Below are 13,300 nucleotides of genomic sequence, written 5' to 3'. Positions count from 1 at the left end.
ACACGAAGATCCATCCGACTATCCGGAATATGCTGATGAGATTAATTTTTTAGGGTAAATTCGGCATTGCCATATGTCAGGAAGAAACTAAACAACGGTGAAACGTTAAATATACTTCTTGATACTGGCACTGCAAAAAATTACATAAAAAAACGTTCCGACTTAAAAAATATCAAAAAAACAGATAACGCATTCTTAGCTAGAACTGTAAATGGATTTAACAAAATCACAGAAAAATGTAAAATACAATTATTTGGTAAGATTTCTGATTTTTTCATACTCCCAGCATTAAAAACTTTTGATGCTATTATAGGGTATGACTTTCTCACGCAATACAAGACAGTCTCTTCTAATATTTAAAGAAGGTACTGAACCGATAGAACTTTATGAATGTGAACAGGTGAATAATATCGATATAAATCTAGAATGCGTCCCTACAAGAATCAAGAGTAAGTTTGGGGATATGATTAGAGAAGTAATGCAAGTATTTGCACAGCCCGATCAGAAACTTACCTTTAACACAAACATTAAAGCTACTATACGGACTCTTGATAAAGGGCCGGTATACTCAAAGCCACGGCCATATAATATGGCCGCTGTACCATTTGTCAATGAAGAAATTAAAAAATTATTGAGAGACGGTATAATTCAGTCGTCGCGATCTCCCTATAATGCTCCAGTATTGGTGGTTTCAAAGAAGAGTGAAAAGAAGGATGAGGCTCTGAAATACAGATTAGTTTTTGATTATCGAAAGTTGAATGAAAAGACGGTGGCCGATCGTTACCCAATACCTGACATTTCGATGATCTTATCTAACTTGGGGCAAGCCAAATATTATACTACAGTTGACTTGAAAGCAGGATTTCACCAAATATTGTTAGAAGAATCTTACAGGGAAAAGACTGCATTTTCAGTCAATAACGGCAAGTATGAGTTTCGAAGATTGCCGTTTGGCCTGAAAAATGGACCAAGCATATTTCAAAGAGCGATAGATGACGCGCTGCGAGAGGAAATAGGACAGTGTTGTCATGTGTACATAGATGACGTAATAATCTTTTCCAAGTCAACAGAAGAGCATAGAACAGATGTAAAGAGAATACTGACAAAACTCTTGCAAGCAAATATGCGAGTAGCACCTGAAAAGTCAAAATTTTTTCACACCGAAGTAGAATTTCTAGGCTTTAGGGTATCCAGTGATGGAATTAAGACATGTCCTAACAAAACTAAAGATATAGTTAACTATGAAATACCAAAATCTCTTCGTAGCCTGAGGTCTTTTCTAGGACTGGCGGGGTATTACAGGAGATTTGTAAAAGGTTATGCGGCAATTGCCAAACCTCTAACAAGATATCTTAGTGGCGAAAACGGGCACGTATCAGCCAGAAAGTCTAAGTATATAAAACTTCAGCTAAACGCTGAAGCGATATGTGTATTTAATAGAATTAAATCTATATTAGCCTCAGAAGACGTGTTACTTTTATATCCCGATTTTAGGAAACCCTTTGAGTTAACAACGGATGCATCTGCTGATGCAATCGGAGCCGTTTTATCGCAAAAGGGACGGCCAATAACGATGGTTTCACGAACTTTAAGTAAAACCGAACAAAACTATGCAACAAATGAGCGAGAAATGCTAGCAATAGTTTGGGCTTTGCAAAGCCTAAGAAACTATTTATATGGGGCTCCGAATATTCATATTTATACCGACCATCAGCCGTTAATTTTCGCGATGTCCGAAAAAAACCCAAATACAAAACTTAAAAGATGGAGGAGTTTTATTGAAGAATATTCTCCGAAATTCTATTATAAGCCAGGATTAGAAAACAAAGTTGCTGACGCGCTGTCAACATATACACGCAACTACTGTTCATAGCGAACAGTGATCCACAAATATTATTCCCTCTGTACCAAATCCTATAAACTGCTTTAAGAACCAAATCTTCATTCAACATTCACTTAACTCGGATCGTAAGCAAATGAAAGCATTATTTCAAAAACAAATCAGACACATGGTGCAGTTTTCATCCATCCCGAATTTGATATGCACTTTGAAAGACACATTAAACGCGGCAGTTGTGAATAGCATTCATTGCAGTTTAGAAACTTTAGGAATTCAAAACGATCTGGTAAACGCATTTCCAGGAGTAAAAATGAGGTACACTAGCAAACTCGTGCAGGATACTTTCAATAAAAATGACCAGTTAGAAATAATTGCCAACGAGCACAATAGAGCACATAGGGAAAGCAATGAAAATTGTAAACAAATATTGGCCGAGTATTATTTCCCAGACATGAAAAAAATGGTTAAAACATTTGCCGAAAATTGCAAAATTTGCAGGGAAAATAAATACAAACGCAGACCGATACTGCACCCTATAGGAGTAACGCCTATCCCTAAAGCACCAGGAGAGATTCTTCACATAGATATATATTACACAGGAGGGAAATATTTTATTACATGCATAGATAAATTTTCAAAATTCGCTGTGGTAAAGAATATTGCGACTCGCAATACAATAGACGTAAAAAATGCACTTATTGAAATTATCTCGCAATTTTACGAGACTAAACAGATTATCACGGATAATGAAGGAGCTTTCACATCAAAAACTGTCCAGAGTCTTCTACAAAATCAATTCAATATTTCTATGTTTACTGTTCCAGCACTTCACAGTCGAAGTAATGGCCAAGTGGAACACTTTCATTCTACTCTGGCCGAAATTGCAAGATGCATAAAGGGAGATGCTACTGACGTAGGTGAATTGATTCTGTTAGCAACCCACAAATACAATAACTCAATTCATTCAGTTACCAAATATAAGCCAAAAGAACTATTATACAATTCAACTGAAGAAGTTAAAAAAGAAATTAGGAATCGTTTAAAAATGAAACAGGAAAAGGACTTAAGTTACCATAATAGAGAAACAAAACCAAGAGAATTTAAACCAGGTGAAATGGTCTATGTAAAAAGTAATAGGAGAATAGGAAATAAATTTTCAAAACTTTATAATGAAAAGGCTATTCAGGCGGATCTAGGGACTGCGGTAGTAATAGATGGCAAGCAAGTTCACAAAAATAGTATAAAATGAACATTTACTTGCAGGGTTGTCCTTGTGCCGTTAGTGGCAGCGAGAATCGTGGATTACTCAACAGCTCTATTTATTCCGATACCATCAGGCGAAACCGCAATTTTTCAGAATTTCATTCATTTGAAACACACTATAAACCTTACAGTCATAGAAGAAGGATTTGTGGACAACATAAATATAATAGCTGCTCTTAAAAATGAAACACAAAAAGAACTACTACAACAGGACCTGGACGAGATGGACGACTTAGTTCGCATGCTCAGGAGACCCGGTAGAACTCGACGTGCCATCGATTTCCTGGGGTCTGCTCTTAAATTTGTGGCTGGAGTCCCCGACCATCAAGACTTACAAATTTTGACAGCTACCGAAAATGAAATTATAAGGGCTGGAAATAGACAAATAGAAATAAACAAAGAAATTCAAGAAAAAATTTATGAAATAACAGACAGAATTAACAATATCAATACTAGAAATGCAATTGATTATGAAGTGGTCACTCTACTCATGGCACGAAGAAAGAGAATAGTTATTGATAATTTAAAAAACATGTTGTATGGTGTAGCCTTAGCAAAATATAATATTGTAAACCCACTAATTTTAAATACAGAAGAAATCAGTTTGATAGAATTTAAGGAAAACACACTTGTTCCCATGTCCGATATTATTACAATTTCAGGTGTAAAAATTTATTACCAAAACGATGCACTGATTTATCTTGTAAAAATTCCTCAAATAACAAAAATTTGCAAATTATATCAAATAAGCCCTGTGGCTCAAAATAACAAAATGTTGTATTTAAAGAATAATTTAACTGCTAATTGTAAGGGAAACCAATATCCATTAGAAAATTGCAGAAAATCTGTAGGATATAACTATTGTAGTATTAATATGCAAGATGTTTGCCTTTTACAACTTCTAAACAACCATACAGCAAATTGTCCCACTACGGCGGCGGACCACTTAGAAGAGATTGAAGTAATTAGAGACGGATTAATCATCGCACGCAGCAGTAGGCTAGACATCGAAGAAAATGGAGAATTGATTAGAGCTAATGGAACCCTGTTAATTACATTTGAAAAATCTCTTACGATAAATGGAGAGAAATTCAAAGCAAATCATCAGATCGATATTATTGAGCCCCTAGCTCCTAAGAAAACTATTTTAAATGAGACAAGTCAACAAAAACACCTATCATTGTCATTCCTTCATAAACTGCATATTCGAAATACCGAGCGAATGGAAGAGATAAAAGTCGTTCTTGAAAATAGCAAATGGATGTGGTATGGCGTAATTGCAATACTCACAGCAATCATAATAGTAATATTGTATATGAAGTTAAAGCCCAGAATTATCAAAATAAAAACTGGCACTGACCAGCCTCAACATAGTTTGTCAACGATGAACATTGCCAAAAGCAGAGAAGATAAGTTACGGCTTTTTTGCATTTCAGCGATGATGTGAGTTAGGGCTTTTCTATATTAAGGTAACGATATATCTTCTAAAGTTTTAGCAAAAGTCCAATTTATGTAAAAATAAGTACAAACAATTTTAAACAAAACACATTTTTCTTTCAAAATTACCTTATTGATTACATCTAAAAATCATATAATTAAATAGCATAGGAGTCAAGCTTTTATTTGATGTACAACATATTGGGTTCAGTCCCGCTAACTTTTATTTGTTTTTATTTAGTTATTTGTTACAGTTTTGCCACTTAAAAGTACATATAGATATTTTTAATATATAACAAAGTATGCGAATATGTAAGTTAAAGTTTCAATTACAAAGCTGTTTCTAAAACTATCAAATAACCTATATAAATGTCTAACTAGTTGGGTAGCTGGCGAGGCATAGTCTCCAGTCTAGCTTTACTTATGTACTATGTACAGCGGGCGGAAAGACCTTGTTTCCCCGTTCCCACGACAGTCGGGTCTACGTAACCGGAACGACCCAGATTTATATCTGGCCAAGGACTGTCACTCCAGCAACACTCCCCAAAAAGTCTTTGGGGAATTTGTATGCTGCTACAACAACAACAACAACAACCTTGTTTCCCCCGTTCCCACGACAGTCGGGTCTACGCAACCGGAACGACCCAGATTTATATTTGGCCACTCCAGCAACACTCCCCAAAAACTCCTTGAGGAGCTTGTATGCTGCTACAACAACAACAACCTTGTTTCCCCCCCCCATTCCCACGACAGCCGGTTCTACGTACCGGAATGACTCCGGTTTTACCCGACCAAGGGCTGTTGTTTCGGCGATCTAACGCCGTTTAGGTCGGCGAAATCCCTCAAAATTTGTTTGTCCATAGGGCTACTTCTTCTTCGCATACTTCTGCTCAGGGCTGGCATTGAGTCAAACCCTGGGCCAGAAACATATACCTGCTGCGTGTGCCAGAGACGAGATTACACCACAACCGTCAGATGCAATACATGCAATGGGTGGAGCCACCTCCGAGTTTGCTCAGGCCTCACGACTCACAGGCAATAGACCACTGCGTACGTGGCCCCTTGCTGCACCAATCGCGCTGCCTCCACTGCACAACAGAGTCCGCCTGAGCAACTCAACACAAACACAACCGCACCACAACACAATACAATAGACAATACCACAGACACAACAGACCACACAACTGCACCACCACCCTCACGCCACCGCCAACAACTCCTAGTTCCTCCGACAATCTGCACGGTGTGCCAGTCCACGATATTCCGTAATGTGACATCAGTCAATTGCAACACCTACCTTGGCTGGTGTCACTTTAGGGCATGCTCAAGACTGCGCACCACGCGAGATTGGACGAGGGACTATGAGGGCCCATGCTGTGCTGCTCGGTCGCAACCTCCCAGCTGCGAAGCCGACCACTAACACCACAGGGCAACAGCCTCAGCAGCAGCAAGCACAGCATGTGGCGGCACGGCAACACACATCACTAACACCCCACATTCCAATAAGTCTCCCTAGGCACACGAAGATTTTACAATTCAACTGTAACGGACTTCAGAGCAAAATCGAGGAGATAACGGTATTCATGGGTCGGCACGGAATATTAATAGCTGAGGTCCAACAGTCGAGGCTGCACGGCAATTCAACACTGTAGGGGAATACAATTGGCTGAGCAGATAGACGATTCGACATTCTGCAAAATGAACGACGACGCAACCACCAGGGTTATGGGCAGCTGCTGCAGCTCGCCAGACCTAACAATAGTCAGTGCTGCTCCGATAAACAGCGTATCATGGCGACCTATGCTGAATTTAGCATCAGACCATCTGCCCATAATCATCTCGATTGATAAACCAGCCGACTTTGCTTCCGCGGATCACCGGACCTATGTCAACTTTTCTAAAGCTGATTGGAAACACTTCGCGGATGTTACTGAAAGCTCCTTCACTGCACTACCCATATCAACCGACGTTCACGTAGTTGAACGTAAGTTCCGCAGAGTTGTCACTGCTTCTGCAGCCCGCTTCATCCCAGCGGGAGGCATCCCGGACCCTCGTCCGAATTTTCTTGCAGAAGCGGCTGTCCTAGCCGATGAGCGCGACAACCTTCGTCAGGCCGATCCCGGAAATCCCCGCATAAGGGATCTCAACTCGGAGATTCGGCAACTTGTGAACGTACATAAGCGGAAGAAGTGGGAAGAGCATCTGAAGACCTGCAACTTCGCCTCTGGTGTGAATAAGCTTTTATGAACCGTGAGGTCATTGTCCAACCCGACGAAGCGTTACGACAGAGTTGAAATAGACTTTGGTGAACACGCTTCGTCGGACCCGTAGCGATGCGCGAGCTACTTTAGCCGGCAGTTCATACTGCATCCTCCGGTGGACAAAACCAAGCGTCGAGTGACCAGAAGGCTGCACAAACTGCCAACAATTTGTACCCCCTTTGCTTTCACCTGCGGTGAAGTTCAGGTGACCATCGGGAAGGCGAAAGCCTCCAAAGCCATTGGAGCCGATGGAATATGCATGCTGATGCTGAAAAATTTGGGCCCTACGGGAGTAGCGTACCTAACGGAGGTCCTAAAATTGTCAATGGCCACTGTCGTCATGCCAGACATCTGCAAGATGGGGAGAGTGGTCCCACTGCTCGAACCGGGGAAACCAGCCAACAAAGGAGAGTCTTATCGTCCGATAACGCTCCTTTCCCCGGTAGCGAAGACACTAGAGGCCTTGCTACTTCCGTATTTTACAAACCACCTGACCCCATCGAAGCATCAGCATGGGTTCCGTAAAGTGCACAGTACAACAACAGCACTAACGCCATAAAAACCCAGATAACTCGTGGCCTAAACCGAAAGCGCCCCTGTGAGAGAACCATTCTAGTAGCGCTGGACCTGTCTAAGGCGTTCGACACTGGCAGCCATTCAACGCTACTAGAAGACATAGAGGCCTTCTCTCTCCCACAGGGACTCAAACGGTGGTCGGCGAATTATCTGAGCGGTCGTCACTCGTCAGTAACTTTTAGAGACAAATCGAGAGATGGTGAAAACGGCCCTAAGTAGAGAATAGACATTTTAGCAATGCTGGTAGAATCCCCATGTGAGAAAGGGGCGCATAGTCACATCTACATAAAAGAACTGGTCAAGTTTTTCATATTAACCCCCGAAATAATAACAAGACAGATGTCAAGCTAAGTGGACGTGTTTGTCGGTGAGCTGTAGTAACTTCACATTTAGTCCGAGTTTCCCTTGATATATTTGCATTTGAAGTGATTGCGGGTCTCATCAATCTATCTCTACACCTCATACCGAGTAGTTTCGTTGACTATATTTTGTGTGTGCGATACTTGTATTTAACAAATTGCCTAAATTTAATTTCAAGCAAAGCTTAAAATGTCAACAAGAAGCAAATTTACGCGCCAAACGGTATCGACACCGCAGAACAGTTCTCTCAATAAACCTGAGAAAAAGAGAGCTCGCCACCGTCATCATGGCTTGAGCGCATTGAAGAGCGACTGGACTTGCAGAGAAGGAGCATTGTAAAGAGATAGCTGAGCGGGTAAAAACGTCTGAAGAGCGAGTGATGCAGCGATTTGGCGAGTTAACGGCTGAGCTGGCGAACCTCCGAAAGTCGCTGAGAAAAATTGAAGAACGTGTGACAAAGGCAGAATTCCAAATCGCGCAGAATGAGCAATTGAAAAAGGAAGTGGTGCAGCTTAAGAACGAGGTAAATGATTGCCAAAACCTTGCTGTATCCACTGATTTTATCATCAATGGTCTCCCCTACGTTGACAACGAGAATTTGGAAGCTACCTTTGGTAGTCTGTGCCAGAGTTCTGATTTGCCTGCGCTACAGATTCGCTCTGCGTTTTGAATATCAAAACAGAACAACTGCACTGCTTCAGTGATTGTGAAGTTGGCGTCTTCAGCCGATCGCTCCACCCTCTTCAAGTCAGTAGCACGCTTCTGCAAAGAAAAAAAAACGGCCACTAATGCTCCGTGATATTGGCTCCAACTCAGATGGGAAAATACATATACACGAGTGCCTTACGAAAAACAACCGCGAGCTAATGCGCTAGCAATGCATCAACGAAGAGATAAAAAGCTGGTGGCTGCTTTCTCAGTTCGTGGGAAAGTGTATGTACGCGTTCGCCCTAAGTGCAAAGCCGTGAAGGTAATTGATATGGAGAGCGTCAAGTGTTGTTGCTGCAGACACCTGATAGCGAGTGTTTATGTATAGCTGTTATGTTTACCATTTGTTTATGTCGTATGTGCTCTTTTTTCTTCTATTGCTCAACATCTTGCATCTGCTGCTTTCCTCTTAACTATTCTGCGTCTTATCTTAAGTTATTCTTTAATTACTCTTCTCTTGAATACTCTGTCTTTTGCCAATGTCTTGTTCTTATGCAAACATACATACATGCTGTATTTGCTTGCTTTTAGTTGTTTCTGTTTTGGTCCAGTTTTGCGAATTTAAGTATAGGTCTGTTCGATAAGTCGGGCTACCGCGTTAATGAAAATAAGAAAGTTGTTATTGACATTTTGTGTAAACAAAATGATGGTCTTAATGTGGTGCATTTTAATGCACGTAGTCTAAGCCGAAACAAACTTGACTTTGCTAGGTACGTTTTCGAAGAGTCTGCGGTGGATATAATTTCGTTACTGAGACTTGGTTTCAAAGTGACTTTCCTGACTTCAACCTTTCTTTCAATGGGTTCAATTTATTGAGGCATGACCGCATGCATAAAAAAGGGGGAGGAGTTGCAGTGTACTGCAAACAAAATCTTAAATTCAGACTGCTAGCAAAGTCGAATAATAGTGAAACTGAATACATCTTTACTGAAATATCTGATGGCGAAAACAAAATTCTTGTATCATGTGTGTATAATCCTAGTAAAATTGTTTGTCTTGATCCATTTTTTGCTGAACTGTATGAATATGTGTTAGATTATGAGCGTATATTGGTTTGTGGAGATTTTAATGTAAATTTACTTGTGAATGAGCCTTATAGTTGCAAATTAGTGGATCAGCTGGCAACAGCAGGACTCTGCGTTGTTAATGGATCTATCCCAACGAGATATGAAAATAATTCTCCACCTAGTCTCCTAGATTACTTTATAACCTGTGATCTCAAGCATATCCTTAAATTTGACCAAGTTGACTTTATTTCTGACCATGACTTAATATTTTGTACTGTAGATGTTGTATTGAATCGTCCAAGCTTAAGCACTAAATTTGTTTATCGCGGGGACCGTAACGGTTATAAGTTTTATTATAAAAATCACTTTTTAATCGTTATTAACTGAGTTTTATTTTTCGCTCGGAAAATAATCGTTACGTTTTAAGTTTTATTTTTTGCTCGGAAAATAATGGTTACGTTTTAAGTTTTATTTTTTGCTCGGAAAATAATGGTTACGTTTTAAGTTTTATTTTTTGCTCGGAAAATAATCGTTACGTTTTAAGTTTTATTTTTTGCTCGGAAAATAATCGTTATTTCTTGAGTTTTATTTTTTGCTCAGAAAATAAAACTTAGTTTTTGCGTATGCGTATGCGCTTTTTTGCACTTTTTCTTTAGAAATGTGGTTCTCTTTGTTTCTGCCCTAGTATCTGTATTTTCATTAGCCACTCCACAGTGGCGTTAAAGGTTCAATGCAGCCGCCCCCTGTCTATTCACGCATGCGCAAACGCAAAAATTAAGTTTTATTTTCTGAGCAAAAAATAAAACTCAAGAAATAACGATTATTTTCCGAGCAAAAAATAAAACTTAAAACGTAACGATTATTCTCCGAGCAAAAAATAAAACTTAACACGTAACCATTATTTTCCGATCAAAAAATAAAACTTAAAACGTAACGATTATTCTCCGAGCAAAAAATAAAACTTAACACGTAACCATTATTTTCCGAGCAAAAAATAAAACTTAAAACGTAATCATTATTTTCCGAGCAAAAAATAAAACTCAAAACATAACGATTACTTTCTGAGTAAAAAATAAAACTCAAAATATAATGATTAAACTTGATTTTTATAAGTAAAAGTTAAAAAATAAAAATCAGTGCCGCTGAAGGTACTCCGAGTAATAAGAAATATATTGGTTTACTCCTTATGTACGTAGCATTTCTCTTTCCGCGTGATTTTTTGAGTTGAAATTTGAAAGGATAATCGTTATTTGCGGTCCCTGGTTTATCGTGATTTTAAATCATTAAATGTAAACTCATTACATTCTGACTTGAGTAAAGTAAATTGGCGTGAGTGTTTTTTTCTTGCCACAGTTGATAATAAACTTGACTTCCTAAACAAACACCTGACCATGTTATTTGATGTTCATGTCCCTCTTCGTTCTGCTAATGTTATAAATTGTTCATGTCCATGGTATACTTCCAGAGATCACTCTGCCATTAAGAAACGAAATAAATCTTATGCAAAGTGGAGAAAAAATAGTACAGACTTGTCCCGGCGCCGTTACAAAGAAGTTCGTAATGAAACTAACAGTATAATAAAGCAAGCAAAGAGCTGGTATAGCAATTCTAAACTAGATCCCTGCCTTCCATCTAAAGAGCTATGGCGCAATCTAAAGAATTTTAAAATACATGGTAAAGAAAGATCTGAGTGTGATATAGACGTTGATGTGCTTAATGATTACTTTGTCAGTAATATAACCAAAAGTACGGTCGCCTCAATGGATTTTTCATCCTGTACCAGTTTATAAGACGAGTTTCAATTCACGACAGTTAGTGAGCTTGACGTTCTGAGGTCACTATCGAATATTAAGTCCAATGCTATAGGTGAGGATAGAATTTCGTTGAAATTTGTAAAACTTGTAATGGGATTTATCATAGGCCATCTAACCCACATAATAAATCATTGTTTTACAACGCAACATTAAAAAAATCAACAAACTTTCGCAAAAATGTCGGGCTTTTAACTCGATTTCCTAGAAATACATGTTTTGAGAATGCCGTTTGTAGTCCGATCAATTTAAATGGAGTGCAAGTTTAAAATAGCTGCGATTTATCGTTGATTTTTAATATATATATTTTTTTTTTTTTTGTGTTGCTCATTTTCCTCGTTAAAAAAAAATCGCGTTTAGATAATATGACATTGACGGCAAATTCCAGCTGCTTTAAACTTGCACTTTATTATGCTAAAATTGAAAAATCTCGAAATTTTTACGAAAGTTTGTCGATTTTTTTAATGTTGTTCAAAGATTTAAACTTATTTTCATACAGTTTTTGTTAAGGAATCAACTATATTTTCATAAATCCTTACAAATAATTAGAACTAAAAAATAATAAAATAAATAGTCAACTCTAGTCAATATATGAGTGTCGTGAAGTTATGATATTTAAGAACATAAAGAATTAACGATGACACTGTTTCTAACTATATGAAGCTGACTTCGACATTTTGTTTTAATAAGATTTAGTAGTGAAAATATTCTTTCAAAACTTGCCTAGGAATGTGAGGTTGATAGCACACCTTTTGCTATGTTATAATGGTTATTTCAAAACCTTTTTTCAAAACTTACAAAGGCAAAAACGAGAAGGCGAAGACAAAAAGATAAAACAAATTCCCGAAGTGAATTTTCAGAGCTAGGTATATATTTATAGTATTCATCACAAAATTGTACTAAAAAGTACTGCGTAGTAAACGAAATTTAATCAAAAAAGTACAATTGTACCAAAAATGCCAACACTGATGTAGCACAAAGCAGAACACAAATAATATTAAACTCATTGAAATTATTTTCAGCCTCTCACTCGACCAAATCAGTACATTCCCACGACAGCCGGTTCTACGTACCGGAATGACTCGGGTTTTACCCGACCAAGGGCTGTTGTTTCGGCGATCTAACCCCGTTTAGGTCGGCGAAGTATCTCAGAAGTTGTCCGTCCATAGGGCTACATTCACTACGTATTCTCCTACTCAGGGCTGGCATCGAGTCAAACCCTGGGCCAGAAACATACACCTGCTGTGTATGCCGAAGACGATTACACCACAACTCCACCTCAGTCAAGTGTAATGCCTGCTCGGGTCTACGGACACATAGACAGTGGACCACGTCGTACGTGGCCCCCTGTTGCTCAAACAGAGCAGCCTCCACGGCTAACCATAGTCCGCCCGAGCAGCCCCACACACTCACACAGCAGCCACACACAGTCACCACAACACAACAACATAATAACACCACAGACCGTACCACAGCCACTACAGACCACATAACACACACAACCGCACCACCACCCACACGCCGCCGCCAACAACTCCTGGTTCCCCCTACAATCTGCACGGTATGTCAGACCAGGATATTCCGTAATGTGACATCAGTCAAGTGCAACACCTGCCTTGGCTGGTGCCACTTTAGGGCATGCTCAGGTCTGCGTACCACGCGAGATTGGACGGGGAACTTCGAGGGCCCGTGTTGCGCTGCTCGGTCGCAGACTCCAATTGCGACGCCCCCCACCACCACCACAGGGCGGCAATCACCTCAGCAGCGCACACAGCCAACGGCGGCAAGAACATACACTTCACTAACACCCCACATCACGACACGTCTCCCGAACCACATGAAGCTCCTTCAATTTAACTGTAACGGGCTACAGAGCAAGATTGAGGAGATAACCGTCTTCATGTGTCGGCATGGTATATTAATAGCTGCGGTCCAAGAGACGAAGTTGCACAGCAATTCAACTTTGTTGAATTGCGCCGGGTACAACGTGCACCGTCGAGATCGCGAGCGAGATAATGGTGGTGGCTTAGCGTTCAT

General features: G+C 39.6%; 1 pseudogene; it reads left to right on the top strand.

Moving 5' to 3' along the window:
* The first annotated feature begins 211 nt into the window (after nt 1-211).
* Nucleotides 212-13,300, top strand: part of LOC118752605 — a 17,602-nt pseudogene continuing 4,513 nt past the window's right edge.

Source organism: Rhagoletis pomonella, unplaced genomic scaffold (genome assembly GCF_013731165.1).
Source record: "Rhagoletis pomonella isolate Grant_MI unplaced genomic scaffold, Rhpom_1.0 Rhpom_scaffold_01685, whole genome shotgun sequence".
NCBI lineage: Eukaryota > Metazoa > Arthropoda > Insecta > Diptera > Tephritidae > Rhagoletis > Rhagoletis pomonella.
This window is presented reverse-complemented; position numbering and strand designations above follow the sequence as displayed.